A 26,902-nucleotide genomic window follows, 5' to 3' on the forward strand; every position below is an offset into this window, starting at 1 on the left:
AGGTATGGACTCCAGAGAGCGAGATATAATTGTGCCCCTGTACGAATTATTAGTAAGATCTCATCTGGAATATGCAGTTCAGTTTTGGGCACCAGTTCTCAAAAAGGATATCGGGGAGCTGGAGAAAATGCAGAGAAGGGCAACCAAACTGATAAGAGCCATGGAGGAGATCAGATATAAGGAAAGATTAGAGGAACTGAATTTATTCTCTCTTGAGAAGAGGAGATAATTGAGGGATATGATCAACATATACAAATACATAAGGGGTCCATATAGTGAACTTGGTGTAGAGTTATTCACTTTAAAGGGGTTGTAAACCTATGCATTAAGGTGAAAAAACACCTGGCAGTCACTGGCCCCCCCATTTTACTTCCCTGAGCCCCTTCATCTGTTGGGCGGGGGACGCGCTCTCCCCAGGGCCGTCTTTAATATTGATTGGACCCTGGGCAAAAAATTTCTTATGGTCCCCTCATGCAGTTTTGCTCTCCACCTGCTCTGAGACATACAATAAATAGCAGCTAGACTCAAAATCAGTTTACTGAATCAGATCAGACAGTGATTGCGATTGGTTGCCAGAGGTTGCAATGTATCATTACTGCTTACTGATTGGTTGTTAGAGGTTACAGCACATCATCTCCTCACTGCCTGCACACCATTGACAGGACCTTGCTCAGCTGTGCACCCCAAACTGTAATTCCTTCTCTGCCTACCTCTGCACACCACACACTAACCTCCCCCACTAATTTGCTTACCTTTGCAGAACAGGCTGATGGTAGGCTTAATGACCACAGTTGTAGGCAGGACTTTCAAGCATGCCCCTTTATCTCCCCAGTGGGTAGCATTCAGTATAGGTGATGGTGGATATGACCTCAGGGGGGCATGATATACACATGAATACCACCTCTGTTTACATAGAATGCTCCTGGTCTCGGGGCTATTTACATATCAATGCCAGTATTTACATGTAAACACAGGGTCTGCAGGTGAGTCATCTGTACACAACAACAAGGCAGAGCTGGGCAGCATTAATAACAGAACTTCACACTGAGATATTAGGACACAGCATGAGACTAAAACCGCAAGGAATGAGGGAATTTCAACTGGGAAAGTTGGCAAGTATGAGGCAGCTGCTTTGGGCCCCACAACACTGACAGGGCCCAGGGCAGCTGCCCCTTTTGCCCTGCCTTAAAGACGGCCCTGGCTCTCCCTCTCTCCACGGGGTCCCAGCTCTTGATTGGATAGATTGATAGTAGCGCAGCCATTGGCTCCCGCTGCTGTCAATCAAATCCAATGAAGCGGGCGCCGGGGGCGGGGCCGAGTCCGGCATTCGTGTCTGTGGATGCAAATGCTGAACTCGGAAGCGCGCCTGAAAGAGCGGTGAAAATGTGGAATAGACTCCCTCAAGAGCTGGTTCTATCCAGCTCAGTAGATTGTTTTATTGCCTAATATAACTGGAGACTAATATTTATAGGTAAAGGTAATCCAGGGAATATCCGATTGCCCCTTTGGGGGATCAGGAAGGAATTATTTTTCCCCCTGCTGTATCAAATTGCATCATGCTTTATTAAGGGATCATTTTTTGCCCTCCTCTGAATCAACTGTGGGTATTGGAAAGTGTATATTGAGGTTTTCTATGTTTTTTCTCTGTTGGTTGAACTGGAAGAACAGCATCCGAAAATTGCTTTAAAAAATGTGTAACATGGATTTTTTTTTCCCTAGTATTATTATTATTATTAATATACAGGATTTATATAGCACCAACAGATTGCTCAGTGCTTTACAATATAAAGGGAAACAATACAGTTACAATACAATAAAATAAAAGAAGGTTTAGTGGGCCCTGCTCATAAGAGCTTACAATCTAATAGAATGGGGCAAGTGGTACAAAAGATGTTAACTGTAAGGGAAGAATTAAATGTCCAGGTGTTAGGTGGAATAGGCTTCCCTGAAGAGATGAATTTTCAGGGATCGCCTAAAGGCAGCCAGAGTAGAAGATAGCCGGACAGATCGAGATAGAGAGTTCCAGAGGATGGGAGAAGCTCTGGAGAAGTCCTGGAGACAAGCATGAGAGGAGTAGACAAGAGAGAGCAGGAGGAATTAGAAGGAGCAGAAAGAATGGTTTGGGTGATATTTTTGACAAGATTGGTGGTCGGGGCAAAGTTGTGAATGGCTTTGCATGTTGTCAGTAATTCGCTGGGCAATTGGAAACCAGTGGCGGGAGTAGTAACTAGCTTTCAATTGGCTAAAAATAAAAGAAGAAAAAGAAAAAACTCTCAAGCCTGAAAATGCACACAAGAACGCCTGTACAAACACTCAAAAAACGCCCTCATGTGTTCTCTTATATTTCTGTGGACTGAACTGAAATCTCAATGATGGCCACAGCGCAGACCTCAATTTCCGGGAGGCCATCATAGGACATCCTCCCCTGTGCACGCGCCCCGTGCGCACCCTGCAGGGCGCGCGGTGCACGCGCTGTGATCACTGAGTCACGGAGACTCGGGTGATCACAGATCCGAGTAAGGGGACGATCCTGGCCTCTTACCATGTGACAGCTGATCAAATGATGTAAGCAAAAGCTTGATAATCATTTTTTTTTTCTCAGCGTGAGGAGAAAAAAAAGCTGATTACCGGCTTATGTTAAAGGGACGTTGGTCCCGAAGAGGAAGGAGGCACATATCCCTCATCTGTGCCTGCCAGTGCCACCTGCCATTGCCACCTGCCAGTGCCCACAGTGCCCAGCAGTGCCACCTATCAATGCCCACAAGTGCCACCTATCAATGCCCACAAGTGCCAACTATCAATGCCCACCAATGGTGCCAATCAGTGCCACCTAGCAGTGCTGCCACCAGTGTAAGCAATCAGTGCCCATTATTGCCACCCATCAGTGCCCATCACTGCCACCTATCGGTGCCCATCAGTGCCGCCTCATCAGCGTACATCAATGAAGGAGAAAAATTACCTGTTTGCAAAATTTTATAACAAAATATAAAAAAAAATATATATATATATATATATATATATATATATATATATATATATATGTATATATATTATTTTTTTTTTTTTTAATTCGGTCTTTTTTCATTTTGTTAACAAAAAATAAAAACTGCAAGGTGATCAAATACCACCAAATGAAAGCTCTATTTGTGGGGAAAAAAATGATTAAAATTTCATTACAGTGCAGTTCAGTACAGTGTTGTATGACCGCGCAATTGTCATTCAAAGTGCGACAGAGCTAAAAGCTGAAAATTGGTCTGGACAGGAGGGGGGGTTTAAGTGCCCAGTAAGCAAGTGGTTAACCAGGTATCAGAAAACCTGTACTGAGAGTAGTAGGTAGACTGCAATTGCAATAATTCTCTATGGACTGCAACTGAGCTTTACTTATAGTGTTTTTACTGTAATGCCGCGTACACACAATCGGAAATTCGGCCAGCAAAAGACAGATGAGATCTTTTTGTCGGAATTCCAGCCAGCAAAAGATTGAGAGCATGTTCTTAATTTTTCGATCGGAAAAAGTTCCTATCCGAAAATGCGATCGTCTGTAGCAATTCCAACGCGCAAAATTCCTACGTATGCTTGGAAACAATTCGACGCATGCTCGGAAGCATTGTACTTCATTTTCTCAGCTCGTCGTAGTGTTGTACATCGCCGCGTTCTTGACGGTCGGAAGTTCAGCGAACTTTTGTGTGACCGTGTGTATGCAAGGCAAGCTTGAGCGGAATCCCATTGGAAAAGCCATCATATGCTTTTCCGATGAGAATTCCGATCGTGTGTGCATAAGAGTATACTGTGTCTCCATTTATGACTATGGATGGAGAGCCATTGTGCAGATGTAGCCAGCACCTAGAATGTCAATACAGTGGGAGACTGTACCAGGGTGTGGGGGTTCTAGAACAGCAGGGTTCTAAGACAGGTTTCCTTTTAGGCTGAACTCCAGACAGACTGCTACATACACAGAACAAATACATACAGTATATGGAAGCTGTTTTACCAAATTATTTGTATTTCTGTCCAACCAGTCCTGAAATTTTGACAGCTGTGCAGCACAGTGCAGACCTGTCTAGCAGGGCAGGAGACTGCTGAGCTCTGATGAAGAAGGGATGAGCCCTTCGAAACGCGTAAGCGAGCAGTGTTATATATTCCTCGGAAACACCTTTGGAAGGCTTCGTTCATCATTTATACCACTTATTGCAAGTTGATGTCCAAGGTTTATGGCACATGATTCTTTACTGCTTGTGAGTAATTTCCTTTATCATTTTACTTAATAAATGTTTTACAAAAGATAATGCACATGGCTGGTGCGCCCTTCTCTCTTTTTATTTCTTAGCAGGGCAGGAGACCTGATTTTCTCTGCTGCAGTCAAGTAATACTTACAGGTTGTGTCCCTCCCTAGCCTGTGATTGGACAGTGAAAAGAGAAGCTGTAGACTGATAAATTCATCTGTCTGTCACTCTGCTTTCTCCTACTATGAACTGGTTAGCATATCAGTAATGCTGTACAACTGGCTGGCTCCTTGTGCTGTTTCTCCCTCCTCCAGTCTGAGCTTTTCTGTACAAGGATTGTGAAAAGCTGACACTAAGCCAAATTCAGTAGCTTTGCATTAAAAAAAATACATTTATTGGTGTATTAACTGCTTGCTGGATGGATCGGCTGCGCAAATCGCCATACCGGTACAACGGTCCCTTTAAAGCCTATAGCAAGCTCGCGCCCGTGGCGTGTGGCCTGCGGCCACGATGTCCGCCGGCGACCCGCGTTAGCTCCTCACAGATCCAGAATGGAGATCTGTCAATGTAAACAGACAGATCTCTGTTCTGACAGGGAAGTAGAGAGAGATCTGCTGTTCCTAGTGATCAGGAACAGCGATCTCTTTCCTCCTCCAGTCAGTCCCCTCCCCCCACAGTTAGAAACACCTCCCAGGGAACACTTAACCCCTTGATCGCCCCCTAGTGTTAACTCCTTCCCTGCCAGTGACATTTATACAGTAATCAGTGGCTATTTTTAGCACTGATCGCTGTATAAATGTCACTGGTCCAAAAAAAAGTCAAAAGTTTCTGATCTGTCGCAGTCCCGCTAAAAACCACAGATCATCGTTATGACTAGTAAAAAAATAACAATAAAAATGCCATAAATCTATTCCCTATTTTGTATAACTTTTGCGCAAACCAATCGATATACCTGTACGCTTATTTTTTTATTTTTTTTTACCAAAAATATGTAGAAGCATACATATTGGCCTAAACTGATGAAGATTTTTTTTTTTTTTGGGGGGGGGGGGATATTTATTATAGAAAAAAGTAAAAAATATTGTTTTTTTTCCAAAATTGTTGATCTTTTTTTGTTTATAGCGCAACAAATAAAAACCCCAGGGGTGATCAATTACCACCAAAAGAAAGCTCTATTTGTGGTAAAAAAAAAACCTCAATTTAGTTTGGGTACAGCGTCTTATGACCGCGCAATTGTCAGTTAAAACGACGCAGTGCCATATTGCAAAAAATAGCCCGGTCATTAATGGGGTAAAACCTTCCGGAGCTGAAGCAGTTAATCACTACAAAGCTGCATTAAGTTGTGTCTTTATCTTCCTGGAGTTTTTTTTAAATATATGTACTGAAATAAGTGGTAACATAATAGATCACGGTGCTTTGAATAGAGTATTCATTCTGTTACATATTCATTTGGATTATTGTGGATCATTCCCTTTTACTGTTTCACCCCAGCAGATGTGCGTGTGCCCCATAGTACGTGCAGAAAGGTCTTACTTATGAGCTTAGCTGTATCTTGTCCTCGGTCCCACACACGATGCCTATTATGGAACTCACCTCTGTAAACTGTGAGCGCCTAAAGGATGTTTTTTTTTTTTTTTTTTATTGCAATAGTATTAACATAATTTAATTGAAAATAACATTTACATAGGCCAGCACCATCTTTAACAATTTAAGACTCTTAAAGTGGACCTTTCAGTAGCTCTACATCTCCTCTGCATAAATAAATGCCTTATGTATCACAATATACATCAACAGCGCCAGCGCCTTGTCTTATAAAAACCAGCCCTTTAGATCCAGTTAGTAACTTTGCCTAGGCTGTGATGATGTCATCAGCTTTCTGAAGGCAGGAAGCATGTCTCTTCTTGTTTGGCTCCTTTTTTTTTTAAATCATGATGATAACAGAAATCACCCAAATGGCCCTGATCAAAAGTTTACATACCCTGGAATGTTTGGCCTTGGTACAGACACACAAGGTGACACACAGAGGTTAAAATGGCAATCAAAGGTTAGTTTCCCACATCTGTGGCTTTTTTAATTGCAATTAGTGTCTGTGTATAAATTGTCAATGAGTTTGTTAGCTCTGTTAGCACTGAGCAGGCTGGATACTAAGCCATGGAGAGCAGAAAATAACTGTCAAAAGACCTGCGTAACAAGGTAATGGAGCTTTATAAAGATGAGGCATGTGAAGGTGTTGACGGGCATGTTGTAACCAGGCTTTTTTTATGGCATTGGCTTTTTTTCTGGCAACTCGACCATGAATATAATTTTTGTTCAAGTATCGTATTGTTCTTCTTAAAAACAATCACACCATTTTTTCCAGAGCAGCCTGTATTTCTCCTGGTTACCTGTGGGTTTTTCTTTGTATCCAGAACAATTCCTCTGGCAGTTGTGGCTGCAATCTTTCTTGATCTATCTAACCTTGGCTTGGTATCAAGAGATCGCTGAATTTTTAACAACTTATTAAGTAATTGAACAGTACTTACTGGCAAATTGAAGGCTTTGGATATCTTTTTATATCCTTTTCCATCTTTATAAAGTTCCATTACCTTGTTAAGCAGATAGGGATTGTTTGGGATTCAAAGAAAAACCCACAGGTAACCTCAGGAGAAATACAGGCTGCTCTGAAAAAAACTGTGTGTTTGTTTTTAAGGAGCACAATACAACGATACTTGAACAAAAATGATATTCACAGTCGAGTTGCCAGAAAGAAGCCTTTACTGTGCCTTTGCCATAAAAAAGCCAGGTTAAACCTGCCCTTCAACACCTTCACATGCCTCATCTTTATATAGTTGCATTACCTTGTTACGCAGGTCTTTTGACAGTTCTTTTCTGCTCTCCATGCCTTAGTATCCAGTCGGCTCAGTGCTAACAAACTCACTGACTATTTATACACAGACACTAATTGAAATTTGAAAAGCCACAGATGTTGGAAATTAACCTTTAATTTACATTTTAACTTGTGTGTGTCACCTTGTGTGTCTGTACCAAGGCCAAGCATTTAAGGGTATGTAAACTTTTGATGAGGGTCATTTGGGTGATTTCTGTTATCATTATGGTTAAAAAAAGGGCAAAACAATTATGTGATAATAAATGGCTTCATATAATCACTATCCTGAAATAAAAAGAAAGTTTTTTGGCATTATCAGTCTTATTTTCAATATTAATGCCAAAGATTCATGATTTCTGCCATGGTATGCAAACTTTTAAGCACAACTGTACAATGGAGCATGTCTTCCTTCAAAGTAGCTGATCGATAATGAAGGTGTAGTGCTTTATGATTGCTATGTGCACCTGTAGATGACGCATCTCTCTCACCCTGTACTTATCAACACACCTTGAGGTTCTTCAAAGCATTTATTAGGTCAAGCAAAGCCTAAATGGAAGAATGATTAGCAAGTGTACATATACAAAGAATCAATAAGATATTAACATTACTCCGAGAGATATGGTTAAACACTTGCATCATTCTGAATAACAGTAATTAACAGAACTGAACTGCATTTTCCTAGCAATAGTATATAAAGACAGTCCTATCCTGCTATAAAAGTCCCAGTTTTATCTCACTGGCCAATGATTGATGAAAAAGCAAAGTTGGGGCCCTTAAAGAAAACTCAACAGTTCCCAGCAGGCAATAGACTAACTTGTACATTGTCAGTCTCTTACCGGACCTAGGGCACCCTCCCCTTCTTGGTCTCCAGACACGTGCTTTGATTCAGTAAAAGTCCAGTTCAAGTCAGACAGGAATAGAAGTTGCTCTGATGTCTCTTTCAGTCCTGCTGAGACAATCCTTCTCTTGCTTTCCTACAAGCAGTGGGGGTGCTTTCTAATACAGTCTTTGTAATCCAAAGGGGCACTGGATTGTTTCCAAATAAAGGGGCGATAAGGCAAACCGACTGGGACACAACTATTTCACGGAAGTAGGAAACAAGAAAAGTCAGTGGCCAAGAGCCCTCTCACCACAGTTGGCACTCTCCGAGCTCCAGGTTTTTCTGCATAGGTTTGTGAAAGGGTTCTCCCTCGCAAGCTAGTACCCAGCAGTAGTAGCAGCCAGCGGTCCTCTCCTGATGGTCAGGGGTTTGCTGATGGTCACAATCACTTGCCACATCCAGCAACTGAAACACTGATCACCAGTGCGGGCTCTCAGGATCCAGGTCCCTTCACATGTAGCATGCATAGAGTATAATGGCAGCAGCAGTCTCTGATCAACACTCTTTCCCTAGGCAACAAAGCATCAGAGAGCTCAAGCAAACTCTGGACACCACTGTTCCTGCTTCACTGCAACCTTGTGGTGTTCTCTCTCCTTTCCTCACTGCAGCCTCCACACTGCACTTCTCCTTGCTCTATTCCATCAGCCAATTACTGTCCTCCAGACCCAGCCAAGATGGCCACATCCTGCACTGGAGACACACTATAGATGAGCATTGCAAAAGGGGTCTCCTTAAAGATGTTCCTGCAATTCTGCATTAATGGATATTCAGTTTAACCCTGTCCACACTGCAGAAGGATAACACAGCAGCAACAGATGAAGAGATATTCCACAGCAGTTACTAGCTACAGTCTAGGTTACAAAGGTATAGTTTGGCTGGACCTTGTTCTGGTCCTAGGCTGCTACTATTCTGATTGAGACAAAAAGAGTGCTCAGCAGATGATAAACGCTAAAGTAGGCATTGCGGAGTGCCTAGCACAAAAGTTCATATTACTCAGAGGTCTTTTTGAAATGTTTGTTGGTTAGAAGCATCAAATACTTTCCCCCTTTCTCAGGGTTTGTGAGCGGTGGACCTGATTAGAATCATGATAATATGCAAAGTGCAAGGGGCTTGATAAAGATTGTCTATCAACTGCCAGCAGAGAGAGCCTTTCCCCCCAAAATGCGTTGGATGTATTCAATGATCTTAACCAAAAAAAGGTTCAAAAATACTTTTGAGTGATAAGAACATTTGTACAAGGCGCTATTCAATGAGCAGAAGCTCTGCTGACTTCCATCATCCAATCAAGTGCAAGCAAAATTTTTGTTTTCATTTTTTCATTATTCTTGCTAGTGATTGGGTACTCTTTACAAAGTGAAGCTTTACCTCATTTTCTAAGCTCTGGAGCAACTGCACTTTGCAAAGTTCACAGTCTATTTGCCTTTAGTAGATCAACCCCTCTGTGCACTGCAAGTGCACTTGCTCCAGAGCTTACTAAATGAGGTAAAGCTTTACTTTGCAAAGAATACAGTACTCAATCACATGCAAGCAGAATAAAAAACAGCATTTTTCTTGTACATGATTGGATGATAGAAATCAGCAGAGCTTCCCCTCAGATCTAGAGCAAATGCACTTAAAGTGCACTTGCAGTGTACAGCATATTTGCCTTTAGTAAACCAACCTCCCCAAGTTTATTTACTAAAGGCAAATAGACTGTGCACTCTGCAGTTGCTCCAGAGCTTAGTAAATGAGCAGAATCTATGCTGATTTCCATCATCCAATCATGTGCAAGCAAAATGCTGTTTTTTTTCCTTGCACGTGATTGGGTATTCTTTGCAGAGTGAAGCTTTACCTCATATACTAAGCTCTGCACAGTGCATAGTCTATTTGCCTTTAGTAAATAAACTCCAATGTGTATAGAATGTCTTGTAGTAATAGATAAGAATACTATAGATACATTTTAGAATATGAGAGCAGCATAGATTTTATATATATATATATATATAAGACCTCAAAGATATTGTTGCTCATTCATCCCCTAAATCCAAAACAGGCCCACAATTCTACAAACTTTACACATTTTTATGACTCTACTAATTATCTAGGCCAATAATTTCCCTCCACACCTTTCCATCCTTGCTCTCCATTTTTCCACTTTCTTTTGTTAAATTTTTATCTTCACGTGTCCTCTATGTGCATATACCTCCTGCCGTCCCTCTATACCCTCTCCTAACCTCCTCTATCTTATACCCCCTCTATTTGAGTGCACTTGAAGCAGAGCTTTCTGACCTTTTTACACTGTCAGTAATTTGACTTATTTTAGTACTACCCATTACTTTGACAAAGATGATGTTTCTTTCTTTATTGGAATTGTTTCCCCCATACTTATGCTGTGTGTGAGGACCTACACTACCAGTGAAGAGGAGAAGCCATAAGAAGAGGATCCCACATGTCAAGTGAATTGCTGGGGAAACCTGCATTTAAGCCTTACTGTATATGCTATTTTTCTGCTCCAACATTTGTATTAATAAATCTATATCAATAAATAATATATTTGTATTACATTATAGAGTGAACAAGGAAGGGTGCATTCAGGAGATCACTTATGCCCCGTACACACGGTCGGATTTTCCGATGGAAAATGTGCAATCGGAGCGTGTTGTCGGAAATTCCGACCGTGTGTGGGCTCCATCGGACTTTTTCCATCGGATTTTCCGACACACAAAGTTTGAGAGCAGGTTATAACATTTTCCGACAACAAAATCCGTTCTCGGAATTTCCGATCGTGTGTACACAAATCTGTCGCACAAAGTGCCACGCATGCTCAGAATAAATAAAGAGATGAAAGCTATTGGCTACTGCCCCGTTTATAGTCCCGACGTACGTGTTTTACGTCACCGCGTTCAGAATGATCAGATTTTCCGACAACTTTGTGTGACCATGTGTATGCAAGACAAGTTTGAGCCAACATCCGTCGGAAAAAATCCTAGGATTTTGTTGTCGGAATGTCCGATCAATGTCCGACCATGTGTACGGGGCATAAGTGTAATCCAGTATGCCTAAAGCACATCAGGACATACAACCACATACTGTATGTCCCATCACAGCATAAGATTTGGTATAAAAACATGGAAGAACCACCCTTCTGTCACCATGCATTTTGGTTTAGTACCAAACACCAGATTGTGCAACCTGTAGATTCAGTAGTGTGATACTCAAGACCCACCCATGACTTCCTTGTGGGCCGCAGTTGTAGTAAAATTAATCCATGTAGCCCAAGACTTTGAATTGTTTATAAAGGCCCCTCAAGTTATATACAAATTCCTCTATTTCCATATTATTTTTGAAATCAAGGGAGCCATTCCTTCATTCTTGGGACTTTTTGTTGTTTCCATAATGATGGAGTCAAGCAAGAAAGGGGTTTTATTACTGGAAATACTTCCCACAAAGCAACATAAGGAATGGCAATAGCTATGGGCAATGCGAGATAACAATTTTGTACAACACCACATAAAAGGACCTCTAAAAACGTCTTTGTACCTAAAACCGGAATCTAAAGAGATCCTAACTAAAGGGGCTGTACTGGAAGCTAAAAGATCATTCAGTCCCTTAAAACCCCTTTCACTGGAGAATTACTATTAATCACTGGGGCCCAAGTTCTTGTACTGGATTGCTCGGGTTTAAGTGGATCCTGTGGTAAATGGTATAAATACCCAAATTGTATCCCAAAAGAAGGTAGTTGTGGCCCACAACCTCTCACCACCATGCAGTTTGTGAAACGTATGATGAAGTTGTGGCCTCCAGCCTCTCATCACTATGCAGTCTGTAATTTAGCCTCCTCCAACTCTCTAGCATTAGGAACCGGTGGCATTGGTGGTAACTTGGGACCCTTTAGTGATGATCTCTCAACCAGTAATGCCCCTTTCCTCCAGCCCAGTGGATCTCTCCGTCTCAATAGAAAACCATCTCCTTAGGACTACATCCGCCATAACTCCAAGTGGTTCCCAGCAGTCCTGTTTCCTCCGATGCTCAAATCGATCAGAGTGGTGTGAAACAGGACTACAATGGGCTGATCTAGAAAGGTGTATTGTAAAGCCTTTTAATGTATAGCATGGGGGGAGGTGAGGTGGAAAGGGGGCGAAAATATTGGTTTGGGCTTTCATGCAGATCGGTAACAGAAATATGAGAGCAAATCATATTTGCTTTCATTGCCGTCAACAAGCTACTGACACTTTTGAGTAAAACTTTTCTGCTTTCAATACATACAGTACTTTATTTAAGACCCAGTGGCATTGTCACTGCAAACTGCTCCACATATGATACTGAGCCTCAAAGATTGAAAGAACTGAAAGTGGTGTTCCGGCCGAAATTATAATTTTTAAATAAAAATACCCCTATAATATACAAGCTTAATGTATTCTAGTAAAGTTAGTCTGTAAACTAAGGTCTGTTTTGTTAGTTTATAGCAGTAGTTTGTTATTTTATAAACTTACAGCAGGCCGTAGCCATCTTAAGTGTGGGCATCTGAAGCCAGACTTTATTTCTTCCTGGATCTCATCCTTGCAGATCTCGCACATGCTCAGTGCAGCACAAGCAGTGTAATAGGTTTCAGGTCAGGTTTCCATAGCAACGGCAGTGTCAAAGGAAGTTGCCGCGCCTTCCCAGAAGGCATTGCAAACAGGAAATGATGCGATGAGCCACGGCCAGGGAGGAGGAAGTGAAAAATGAATACAGCAGATATACAGTAGGTGCTGAGAAGAAAAATTTTAAAATATCCAATTCGTTTATAGAGCGCAGTTTAATGAGGGATGCTGAAGAGTTGTAAAAGTGGGTGGAACTCCACTTTAAAATATCCAATTAAATAAAGGGGTGGGCTAAGGGCAATCAAGTGTAGAAGGAAACAAGTAAATGATGCTGGAGTCCTCCAGCCAGAAAATGAGGTTGGGCTCAATATGATTTTTGATATGATATGATCATCTTTCTAATGCCGCGTACACACGATCGGAATTTTGGCTAGCAAAAGACCAATGAGATTTTTTCGTTGAAAAATGCGATCGTGTGTATGCTCCATTGGACTTTTGCTGGCCGAATTCCAGCCAGCAAAAAATTGAGAGCATGTTCTTAATTTTTCCGTCGGAAAAAGTTCCTATCCGAAAATCTCTGTGGCACATCTGTGGCAATTCCGACACGCAAAATTCCTACACATACTCGGAAACAATTCGACGCATGCTCGGAAACAGTGAACTTCATTTTCTCAGCTCATCGTAGTGTTGTACGTCACCACATTCTTGATGGTCGTAAGTTCAGCGAACTTTTGCGGGACCGTGTGTATGCAAGGCAAATTTGAGCGGAATCCTGTTGGAAAAGCCATCATATCTTTTTCTGGCGAGAAGTCCGATCGTGTGTACGCGGCATTAAACTCCCTTTTTCAAAGCAGCACATTGCTAAGAAAATGGCCACACTCCTGCAAGCAATCTTTTATATCTATTGACAGCCATATAGAAAACGCATGTAACAAATGGCATCTGTGACATATTCTCCTTCACAGGGTTGTACCTTCCTGCTGCTTTGACAAATACATATTTGAAAATTGTTTGGACTTTGAAGGTAAGCAAACTCGGATATCATAAATGCAATCATTTATCATCTGTATTCAATAAAAATCATCCACATACAAACACAGATGCTGCGTACACACGAGCTGACTTTACGGCAGACTTTGCCCGGCGGACTTTTCGACGTACTTTATGACAGACTTTCTGAATGAACGGACTTGCCTACACACAATCCACCAAAGTCTGTCAAATTCGTACGTGATGACGTATGACCGAACTAAAACAAGGAAGTTCATAGCCAGTAGCCAATAGCTGCCCTAGCGTGGCTTTTTGTCCGTCGAACTAGCATACAGACGAGCTGACTTTTTGACCGGACTCGATTTCGACGGCTTAATTTAAAACATGTTTCAAATCTGAGTCCGTCCAACTTTTGAGAAAACAAAGTTCGCTGGAGCCCACACACCATCGAATTGTCTGACGAAATCCATTCCGCCGGGCAAAGTCTGCCGTAAAGTCCGCTTGTGTGTACGCGGCAAGATACATCATAGGGCTCTAAGCCAGGGGTCTTGAATTAAAATTTACAGAGGTTCGTTTAAAAAAATTTCCTTCTGGCTGAGGTCCAGATCTCATGTTAGTGCTATAACACATCACAGTCCCCCCTGTACATCATTGTCTTCAGACTGCCTTGAACTAGGGATGAGCCGAACACCCCCCGGTTCGGTTCGCAGCAGAACATGCGAACAGGCTAAAAATTTGTGGGAACACCGTTAAAGTCTATGGGACGCGAACGTGAAATATCAAGAGTGCTAATTTGAAAGGCTTATATGCAAGTTATTGCCATAAAAAGTGTTTGGGGATCCAGGTCCAGCCCCAGGGGACATGTATCAATGCAAAAAAAAGTTTTAAAAATGGCAGTTTTTTCGGGAGCAGTGATTTTATTAATGTTTAAATTGAAACAATAAAAATTAAATATTCCGTTAAATATTGTGCCTGGGGGGTCTCCTTAGTCTGCATGTAAAGTAGCGCATCTTTCCCATGTTTATAACAGTACCACAGCAAAATGACATTTCTAAAGGAAAAAATGTCATTTAAAACTGCTTGCGGCTGTAATGTATTGTCGGATCCCATCACTATAGATAAAAGTAATTGAAAAAAACAGTGTGGGTCCCCCCCAGTCCATTACCAGACCCTTTGGGTCTGGTATGAATATTAAGGGGAACCCCATGCCAAAAATACAAAAAAAAAATGGCATGGATGTACCCCCGAAAATCCATACCAGGCCCCTCGGGTCTGGTATGGATATTAAGGTGGACCCTGCACCAAAATGTAAAAAAAAAATGGCATGGGGTCCCCCCGGCCCCCCAGGCACTATATACTCTGAACAGCAGTATATATATACTATACGGCCTGCCCTATATACTCTGCAGAAAAATTGGGCCTTTGGTTTTGGTGGTGCCAGAACACTGTAAGTCCTCACAGATACTCTTGTTTGGTGTAGGAACGTGCCCTGCTGTGAAATATTATATCAAAAATTGTAATTACATGCTCCTGTTAAACAGGGGCAGAAAAATTGGGCCTTGGTGGTGGTGCCCTAAACCAAAAATATTGTTGGAAGCTAGCATCAAGATTGAGGTGAAATAAGATAGTCAGCATAGGCAGTCTTCAAGGGATCCCAGATCCATAGCAAATTCAATCAGTTACATCAGCTGCTCGATAGCTGTTTATCTAAGACTGATTTATTTTTATGAATGTGAGCCTATCAACGGAGTCTGTAGACAGGCGCACTCTTTGATCCGTTACAAACCCTCCAGCAGCACTGAATGTGCATTCAGAAAGCACGCCGGATGGAAGGCCAGTAGCTTGATTGCATATTGAGCAAGTTTTGGCCAGTGGTCCATCCTCAAGACCCAGTAACCCAGTGGATGCTCTGTTGGAAAGGTATCCAAGTCTGCTCTTGCCCCTAGATATTCCTTCACCATATAACTGCAGACGCTGGTGATGGTTGCTTGAACCGATCAGACCTTGGCGCTGAGGACTGAAAAATTGTTTAAAGGCATCGGTCAGCTGGCCACTTTCTCCACCGCTCTTCCTCTGACTGAACGAAGCCTCAGCAACACGTCCAGCACCAGGAAATGGTAAACTCCCAGGGTCTCGAAATGCGTTACACAAACCTTTCTTCAAGGCCTCCTGAAGATGTTTCATCCTTTGCTCCCTCTGCAAAGGCAGGATGAGTTCTGCAACTTTACCCTTGTAACAAGGATCAAGAAGGATTGCCAGCCAGTAATGATCCCTCTCCTTGATACCACAAATCCTAGAATCCTTTTGCAGGCTTTGCAGAATCAGGGAGGCCATGCACCGTAAATTTGCAGATGCATTTGATTCTGAGTCCTCTGGGTCATTAAAGATTACATTATCTGTAACTGCCTCCTCCCAGCCACGTACAACTCCTTGGGTTTCTGGGGACTGAAAACCATCCCTTGAAGACTGCTGCTGAGTGTTATCCTCTACATCCATGCTGACAAAATCCTCCAACTCCTCTTCTTCCTGTGTGTTTTGGTGGGCCCACAGGAATGTTATCTGGATAAAGGGGGCCTTGAGAGGAAAGGAAGTCCTCCTCTTCCTCCCGCTGTTCTGCCTCAAGTGCCCTGTCTGTGATTCCACGAAGCGTGTGCTCCAGCAGGAAGACTAGAGGGACAGCGTTACTGATGCATGCATTGTCGCTGCTCACCATCCTTGTGGCCTCCCAAAATGGTGACAGGACAGTGCATGCATCCTTGATGAGTAGCCACTGGCATGGCAAAAAGAAGCCAAGCTCCCCTGACCCTGTCCTAGTGCCATACAGGTACTCATTGATGGCCCTCTGCTGTGTGTGCAGCCGCTGCAGCATTGCCAACATTGAGTTCCACCTGGTGGGCATGTCACAAATGAGGCGGTTGGTGGGCAGGTTGCATTCCCTTTGAATGTCAGCTAGCCGAGCACTGGCATTGTAAGACCTGCGGAAATGACCACAGACTTTTCTGGCCTGCCTCAGGAGATCTTGCAAGCCTGGGTACCTGGTCAAAATCTGCTGCGCCATCAAATTCAGGACGTGTGCCAAACATGGAACATTTATGGTTGGAGCCCTATGTCCGATATGTACATAGATAACACTTATAGTAAAGATAAGACTTAACATCGGAAATAGACCTGAAAGTGTGGACTTACCATATGAAATGGACCTGAAAGTGTGCCTTGGTCTAATGGCCGGTATGCCAAAATAAGGGGGCATACCCTGGTTTAAGAAATGATTATTCTGTAAGAGAAATGAATGAAATGAATAGTTTGAGAAATGCTGTGAAATGGGGATGGGAGGGTGGGTATCGCGCACAGGAAACCGACAAGCACCACAGGTGAGCGGGCTGCTTAAGTACCCCCCCGGGCTCCTCCCATAAATTCAGGCCACCATACTGGCCTTCCTACTTATGGTTGGAGCCCTATGTCCGATATGTACATAGATAACACTTATAGTAAAGATAAGACTTAACACCGGAAATAGACCTGAAAGTGTGGACTTACCATATGAAATGGACCTGAAAGTGTGCCTTGGTCTAATGGCCGGTATGCCAAAATAAGGGGGCAAAAACATTCAGGTAGGGTTATAATTTTATTGGTTTTCAGTTATCTATTGAGCCAATTTGGAGAATGCCTGTGCCATCTCTGTTTGTGGATTGGGAATATACCGGGCGAAGCAGGCTGATTTCCACCTGCCTAGTCTTTTGATGATGTGGTCTGGAACCCCGTGGCGGGACGCCGAGGAGGCTGCTCCGATGCGGAAAGAGTGTCCGGAATACTGACTAGGGTTAAGGTGAAGAATGCGGAGAAGTATCCTTATGTGTTCCACAAACTGAGAGGCGTTTAAGGGTTTAACTGGGAATGGTAGAAGGGGACTGCTGTCTGGTTGCTCAGGCAGTAGTGACAGGAGTCGGTTGAGTACGGCGACTGGACACCAGCTGTTGTTGGTTTTGTAGAGGTGAATGTTCACTCCTGAGCCCGTTTGCTGGGTTTTAGAGACCTCGAGGTGCAGGATGAAGTGGTCTTGGTATCGAAGCAAGTGTCGTCTGCATAGTACTTGGTCTGTGGGTTTGTTAGAGGTGAATTCGCCAGGCCGCAAGAACCCATAGTAAGCTAAATATATGGCTGCTTGTAAGACCGTGCTGGGGAGCAGACCGAATGGCGAAGTAGCCAGAATAGTTGACATGTCCCTAAAGATGGGTCCCGTAATGGGCAAGCGCTTAGTGCTGATGACCGGTTGTTGTTTCTGAATTCCCCTTAGAATGGCTCGTATAGCGTGAGATGAGAACAGTGACGATTTCGTGGGGTCTTCAAGCGCCATGAAATGTTGAATGCCGGCTAGGTATAGCCGGATGGTATTGTAGGATAAGGCCAGCTGCGTGTGGCAGTGTGCAGTGAAGGCCAGTACCTGTTTGATATCTGTTGGTCCTTTACGGCAGGACGTGAGGAATTTATTAAAGGCCTTCCAAGCTGTCTGGTAGGCTTTGAGTGTGTTGTGGGAGAGGGAATGATTTATGAGTTGCGTAGCTCCGTGTAGATGTTGAACTAGTCCAGGGTCAGTTGTGACCAGACAGGGATAGGGGCCGACATTGGATCGGCATCGGGAACCTGTTTGAAAAAGGAGGGATAATTGAAACGTGACAGTGCATCAGCTGCTGAGTTGTATCTGCCGGGAATAAATGTACAGTGTATATTGAACTGATGCTGTAAAGACAGTTGTACCAACCTGCGCAGGAAGGACATGACTGCTAGGGACTTGGACCTGCCTCTGTTGATGATGTCTGCCGTGGCCTGGTTGTCGGTGGTGAAGACTACGGTTTGTCCTGTCCAGTGGTGGCCCCAGAGTTGTGCGGCTGCCACTATGGGATAAAGCTCAAAGAGGGCAGATGTTTGGGAAAAGCCGGGTATCAATAGTATCTGTTGAGGCCAGGGTCCTGAAAACCAATGATGGCCAAAAATTGCCGCGAAACCTGTGGAGGCTGCAGCGTCCGTCACCACCTGGGGTGAATGGACCGAAACCATCGGTATAAATAAAGATATGCCATTCCAGGCGGACAAGAATTCCTCCCACATGGATAGGTCCGCTATAGCTGCGGAGTCTAAATTCAAAATCTGATCAGGGTCTTGAGTTTCTGACAGAAATCTGAGCAGGCGTGATACAAATGTGCGGCCTTGTGGGATAATTCGCATAGCGAAGTTGAGCATACCCAGGAGAGACTGCAACTGTTTTTTGGTACAGCCCTTGGTGTGTGTAAACTCGTGAAGGACTGCCCTAATGCGTGTTAGTTTGTCGGGGGGGAGACTGGCTTGCATTGCGCAGGTATCCAAGCTGACCCCGAGAAAGGTGATGATGTTTGCTGGGCCATCAACTTTGTGCTCGGCGATAGGAACATTGAGGTTTCCAAAAATTACTCTAAGTTTGTCGAGATCTCCTGGGGGCTTGCTGGGCGGTTCTATCAGTAGGAAGTCATCCAGATAATGGATGACTTCATGGCATTGACCCTTGTGTAATAGTATCCAAACGAGGGACTGGGCGAACGTGTCGAAGAGCCACGGGCTACTCTTCGAACCGAAGGTGAGTTTTGTAGCAAAATAATATGCTTCCTTCCATTTGATGCCATGCCAGCACCAAAGGGATGGGTGGATGGGCAGGAGCTTGAAAGCATCCGAGATGTCGGCTTTGGAGAGCCAGGCACCTGTGCCTGCTTTGATGATCGCTTGTATTGCCATGTCCACGGAGGAATATTTTAGGGAAAACTCTTCGGAGGGGATCAGGGAATTGAGACTGGGTATGTGGGAAGAATGAGGCGCAGACAGGTCGTACACCAAACGCAATTTATTTGAGAACTTGCCCTTGACAAGCCCAATAGGGCTGACTCTCCATGTGCTGAAAGGGGGGCAAGTGAAAGGGCCTATCACGTAGTCTCGATCTACCTCTGCCTGTAAGAGCTGATCTATGGCTTGTTCGTCAATGGCTGCCGAACGAAGATTGGCACATTCGTGAGTACTGTGGGGTAGTGAAATGAGGCCGGTGTGAAAGCCTGCTGTGAAGCCTTGGATAAGGTAGGTGGCCAGGGAAGGGGTGGGATGTGAAGTGAGATACAGTCCTAACCATAAGAGGTTGATCCGGCTTAGTCATGCCCTCTTGTGTTGCTTGACTTCACACAAATTCCTAGGGTGTGCTCTTTGACATAAGGTGCAGATGTGAAGTAGACGGCACTGGCTGAAGTTGCAGGACCCATAGTTAAAGTTGTTACAGATGGCTGCCCCTCCCACGGTTCGGACTGGGCGTCCGAGTTTGTCCACCTGAGGCGTTGGTTCAGGGATCGACTGACCCTGTACTGTACCTGAGGTAGAGGGAAACTCGAAGGGCCGTCTGATCGCCGTATTGGCGCACCAGGTGGCAGTGTGGGTGGAAGACTGGCAAATCGCACACAGAGGTGAGCGTAAGCCGGCAAAGTGGCGGCAGAAGAGCTCTGTGTCCATGAGACTCCAATCTGTCGTAGTCTGGAATTGTACGAGTCTGGCGGCGGCCTTGGCTGAAAAGGAACGATGATAATCGTAAAAGGCGAAACCTCCATACTTGTGGCCCAAGTCTACCACAGTATGGAGATACAAGTCCAGCTCTTCACGCCTGCTAGGGGTGGCTGAGCACAGGACATCTCTGAGCATGCCAAAGGCCAGGGTAAATTCTGGGACTGATAGCTTGCGGTTCAATCTGGGGTCTTTGGCTTTAAGGACCACCGATATGTCGCCCTAGGAGTAGGTTTTATTTTCTGCCAAATCATGCACGGAAATAAGGAGAGAGGCCAGGTTGACGTCCTTGCCGTCCAAAATGTCCTTCCTGATACTGGTTGGGACCAGATGGGAGGGGTAGACAATGGGGCTCGAGCCTGAGGTACCTGCAGGAAGAGGTGTCAAGGTTTGAGTTGCAGTTGGATCGGGGACAGCCGTGGCCGGTCGGGCCTCCAGAAGTGCAACCCTGGTTTGGACGTCTGCAACTGAGGTGGATAGAGATGACACCATCGTGTGTAATTGCGAGATGGCCGATGATATCGACTGGAGGGATGCCTGTTGGGTACTGGGTCCTGCTGCTGGTGGGGGAAAGAGGAGTTTGAAGAGCTCGCCTTTCCTCGCTGTGGCGGGGAAGGGGACACCTCTGCGTCTGAGCTCTGCCGTCAGTTTGGGGATAGTCCATCCCCTGAGGGATTGCACGCTGCCGCTTTCTGAGACCGGAGAAGGTGACAGAGGGGCCGTGAAGTCTTCGCTGCCGGCCTGGGACATGGTTGCTCTGGTGAGGATCTCTTGAGCTTTATTTCCTGGTTGACTGTAACCTATTGGGGGTGACATGAATTTCAAGTTTTTCCTTTGATCCGCTGAGACATACTTACCCGACTTATTCTCCCATTCCCCTTTTTTTTTTTTTTTTTTACCTGGGGGGATATCGTCCAACCTGGTGCAGGGTGGACCTACTGAACTTTGACTGACCTGAGGAAAATGAAAAGGTGACAATTCGTGAAGGGATTGCTAACTAACTTGAAGCAACGATTTGTATGGTGCTTGCAATCTTGTGACAATGAAATGATTCGAAATGTTTGCCTTGATTATGAATGCACTTCCATGACAGAGGTCCGGCCTGGTCGTCATGATTTATTCGACCGTGAACCGGGCTCTGGAGCATGTATTGAAATGAGGCAACTGAAAACATTGGTGCACCCAGGACGAATCGGTGCCTGTTTGATGCATCTGGATTCGAATCGGAGCGCAGTATGAAATGAAATGAGAGAAATGATTATTTTGACCGAGGCTCGAATTGGTTGTGCCGTGTTTGCGACTGGCAACCAACCGAGCTCTGGTATAGGTATGAAATGCGATCGGAACCAGCGAAGCATTTCGTGACGATTCGGTGCATGTCAGATGGGACTGGTTTCGGAACGGTGATGCGTTGTGGGAGTGAAATGGTAGTAATTGCATGACAGAGATATGGATCAATCCCCCGATGTCTGCGACTAGCCATGATCCGGACTCTGGAGCATGTATCAGAAATGAGGCCGAGCCCTGGGGCACGCCGTAATGAATCGGTGCATCGAAGATGCGACTGGATTCGAAACGGAGCGCGGTAAGTGAGGATGTAACATATCGTTTACCATGACGGAGGCTCGAATCGGTCGTGCTGTTGTAGCGACTGACTGCGAATCGGACTCCGGAGCATGTACTGAAATGTGGCCCATCCTGGGGCACGCCGAGACGAATCGGTGCATTTCCATGCGACTGAATTCATGTCGGAACGTGATACGTGAAATGAAATGATAACCATGACAGAGGTACGAATGACTGATAATAACGTAACTCTGGAGCATGTATAGAAATGAGGCCAATCCTGGGGCACGCCGAGACGAATCGGTGCATTTCCATGCGACTGAATTCATGTCGGAACGTGTTACGTGGAAATGAAATGATAACCATGACAGAGGTACGTATGACTGATAAAACGTAACTCTGGAGCATGTATAGAAATGAGGCCAATCCTGGGGCACGCCGAGACGAATCAGTGCATTTCCATGCGACTGAATTCATGTCGGAACGTGGTACGTGGAAATGAAATGATAACCATGACAGAGGTACAAATGACTGATAAAACGTAACTCTGGAGCATGTATAGAAATGAGGCCATAATAACTGGGGCACACCTTTTGGTGCGACTGGATTCGAATCGGAGCGCGGTAAGTGACTGAAATGAGAAATGATTTGAAATGTCAGAAATGAGTCTAGAAATGTTTCAGAAATGAGAAATGGTTGGTATCGAACTGACTTGATTCGATAAATTGCAAATTGCGACTCGCTATGGCTGTCTACCGACGCATATGTATATTTATTTATTTTTTTTTTTTTTCATTTTTTAAATGCCGACATGCTAGAAATGAAGCGACGTCTGCGTCGCGGTGCTGTCGAAATGGTAACATATCGAAAGTACGAGCGATACACATTGCAGTTGTAAAATGCGAGTGAAAACGAAAATTTGAAATCACGGTTTAGTGACATGATATGAAAACGAAAAATCCGACGGACCTTACCTGCGACAGCCAAGCCAGACGCGTGGTACAACTACGAACGAAAACGCGGACTTCGAAAGTTTTGAGTACGGAATATCGAATACGGGAACTTGCGAGGCAAGAACTTGCGGACGCTGGTATATCGAATAGTCGGCCTGGTGACGTATATCGCGCACAGGAAACCGACAAGCACCACAGGTGAGCGGGCTGCTTAAGTACCCCCCCGGGCTCCTCCCATAAATTCAGGCCACCATACTGGCCTTCCTACATATATATATATATATATATATATATATATATATATATATATATATATATATATATATATATATATATATATTAATACACCGCCTGAAGTGTATTAGAAACTGTACACACTGTATTAGATACTGTGTACACCGCCTGCACTGTATTAGAAACTGTACAATGGCTGCACTGTATTGTATACTTTGTACACCACCAGAAGTGTAGTAGAAACTGTACACACTATTAGATACTGTAAGTGAGTATATATATATATATATATATATATATATATATATATATATACTTATTAATACTTCGCCTGAAGTGTATTAGAAACAGTACACCACCGAATGCACTGGATGCAGAGTATATATATACCCTGTTTCCCCGAAAATAAGACCTAGCGTGACTGTCGGTGATGGCTGCTCTATAAGCCCTACCCACCAAAAAAGCCCTAGTTAAAGTCCTTGTAGGTCTTATTTTCAGGGTATGGCTTATTTTCAGGGAAACAGGGTAGGGCTTATATGGGGGGTAGAGCTTATATTGCAGCCATCACCGACAATCACGCTAGGTCTTATTTTCGGGGAAACAGGGTATATATATATATATCTATATCTCAAATAAACTGCTACTAACTGAATAACCTGCCTGCTTAATCACTTAACAACTGGCCCATAGCCAAATGAAGGCTACAGGGCGGTTGCTTAACTCTGGGAGGGCGTACAGTGACGTCCTCCCAGAATTCCGCTCTCTCGCGCGCCCCCTGGGACGCGCACCCGAGAGCATCCGTGACCGCCAGGTCCAGAGGACCCAGCGCATCACGGAGCCCCGTAAATGGCCGCTGATCGCGGCCGTTTACCATGTGATCGGAGCGATCACATGTAAACAAACCAGCGTCATCTCATGACGCCGGTTCCTCTCTCCACTCTGTGTACTGATCGGTACACTGTGAGCGGGGAGGGATCGGATGGCAGCAGCGCTGTGGGCTGCATCTGTAGTGCCCACAGCGCTGCTCAATGACAACTGCCATCCATCCATCCATGCTCAGCCATCCATCAATGCTCTGCAATACCTTGCACTACTCTGCAATGCCCTGCAATACTGTGCAATACTCTGCAATACCCACAATACTCTGCAATACCCCACAATACTCTGCAATACCCCACAATACTGTGCAATACTCTGCAATAGCCCACAATACTCTGCAATACCCCAAAATACTCTGCAATACTCTGCAATACCCCGAAATACTCTGCATTACACTGTAATACCCCACAATACTCTGCAATACCACCCAAAACTCTGCAATACCCCGAAATACTCTGAAATACTCTGCAATACCCCACAATACTCTGCAATACCCCGAAATACTCTGCAATACCTCACAATACTCTGCAATACCCCAAAATACTCTGCAATACCTTTCAATACCCCGAAATACTCTGCAATACTCCGAAATACTCTGCAATACCTCACAATACTCTGCAATAACCCGCAATACTCTGCAATACCCCACAATACTCTGCAATACTCTGCAATAGCCCACAATATTGTGCAATACTCTGCAATACCCCAAAATACTCTGCAATACTCTGCAATAACCCGAAATACTCTGCATTACTCTGCAATACCCCACAATACTCTGCAATACCCCAAAATACTCTGAAATACTCTGCAATACCCCACAATACTCTGCAATACCCCACAATACTGTGCAATACTCTGCAATAGCCCACAATACTCTGCAATACCCCACAATACTCTGCAATACCCCACAATACTGTGCAATACTCTGCAATAGCCCACAATATTGTGCAATACTCTGCAATACCCCAAAATACTCTGCAATACTCTGCAATAACCCGAAATACTCTGCATTACTCTGCAATACCCCACAATACTCTGCAATACCCCAAAATACTCTGAAATACTCTGCAATACCCCACAATACTCTGCAATACCCCAAATACTGTGCAATACTCTGCAATAACCCGCAATACTCTGCAATACCCCACAATACTCTGCAATACCTCACAATACTGTGCAATACTCTGCAATAGCCCACAATATTGTGCAATACTCTGCAATTCCCCAAAATACTCTGCAATACTCTGCAATAACCCGAAATACTCTGCATTACTCTGCAATACCCCACAATACTCTGCAATACCCCAAAATACTCTGAAATACTCTGCAATACCCCACAATACTCTGCAATACCCCGAAATACTCTGCAATACTCTTCAATACCCCGAAATACTCTGCAGTACCCCGATATACTCTGCAATACCCCACAATACTCTGCAATACCCCACAATACTCTGCAATACCCCGCAATACACTGCAATACCCCACAATACTCTGCAATACCCCACAATACTCTGCAATACCCCGCAATACTCTGCCATACCCCACAATACTCTGCAATACTCGGCCATACCCCGCAATACTCTGCCATACCCCGCAGTACTCTGTCCTACCCCGCAATACTCTGCCATACCCAGCCATACTCTGCAATACTCAGTGATAATCTGCCATACCCAGTCATACTCGCCCATACTCAGCCATACCCTGCCATACTCAGCCATACTCAGCCATACCCAGCCATGCTCAGCCATACCCAGCCATGCTCAGCCATACCCAGCCATACTCTGCCATACCCAGCCATGCTCAGCCATACTCAGCCATACTCGGCCATACTCGGCCTCTGTATGTGGCCAGGCTGTGGAAGTCTCACACATGTGGTATCGCCGTACTCAGGAGGAGTAGGAAAATCTATTTTGGGATGTCATTTTTGGTATGTACATGCTATGTGTTAGAAATATTGTATAAATGGACAACTTTGTGTTAAAAAAAAAAGCGTTTTAACCACTTCCCGCCCGCCGTCATACGACGTCCTTGACTTTGTGTGGGGATATCTGAATGATGCCTGCAGCTACAGGCATCATTCAAATATCAGCTTTTTCAGCATTCCCTACACCATAAGGATGATCATAGTAGCTGTTCCACTGCTTGATCGTTCTTACAGGAGGCGAGAGGGGACGTCCCCCCCTCCCGCCGCCCTCCGGTGCTTCTACCGACTCACCGCTACGATCGAAGCCAGGATCTTTTTTTTTTAATTTCAGGCTTTCCAGCCTAGAGGTGAGATGTGGGGTCTTATTGACCCCATATCTCACTGTAAAGAGGACCTGTCATGCCATATTCCTATTACAAGGGATGTTTGCATTCCTTGTAATAGGAATAAAAGTGATCAAAAAAATTTTCCACAAGCGTGTGCAATTTTGAAAGGTGACATGTTAGGTATCTATTTACTCAACGTAACTTCATCTTTCACATTATGCAAAAACATTGGGCTAACTCTACTGTTTTGGTTTTTTTTAAAGCACAAAACGTTTGAAAAATTGCTGCGCAAATACCGTGCAAGATAAAAAGTTGCGACGACTGCCATTGTATTCTCTAGGGTCTTTGCTAAAAAAGCATATATAATGTTTTGGGGTTCTATGTAATTTTCTAGCAAATAAATTATGATTTTTACATATAGGAGAGAAATGTCAGAATTGGCCTGGGTGCTCCAGAACGCCTGAAGGTGCTCCGTGCATGTTGGGCCTCTGTATGTTGCCACGCTGTGTAAAAGTCTCACACGTGGTATCGCCATACTCAGGAGTAATAGCAGAATGTGTTTTGGGGTGTAATTTGTGGTATGCATATGCTGTGTGTGAGAAATAACCTGCTAATATGACAATTTTGTGAAAAAAAAAAGAAAGAAAAAAAAAACTTGATTTTGCAAAGAATTGTGGGAAAAAATGACCGCGTCAGCGGTAAAGTGCCGCTTTTGTAAGCGGCGCTTTACCATCGGTAGTCGGTCGCTAGCGGGGCGGTTTTACCCCCCGCTAGCGGCCGAGAAAGGATTAAAAACCACCATAAAGCACCTCTGCAGAGTCGCTTTGCCGGCGATATAGCCGCGCCGTCCCATTGATTTCAATAGGCAGGAGCGGTAAAGGAGCGGTATACACTCCGCTCCTTCACCGCTCCAAAGATGCTGCTGGCAG

This window comes from Aquarana catesbeiana, linkage group LG13 (genome assembly GCF_042186555.1).
Source record: "Aquarana catesbeiana isolate 2022-GZ linkage group LG13, ASM4218655v1, whole genome shotgun sequence".
Classification (NCBI taxonomy): Eukaryota; Metazoa; Chordata; class Amphibia; order Anura; family Ranidae; genus Aquarana; species Aquarana catesbeiana.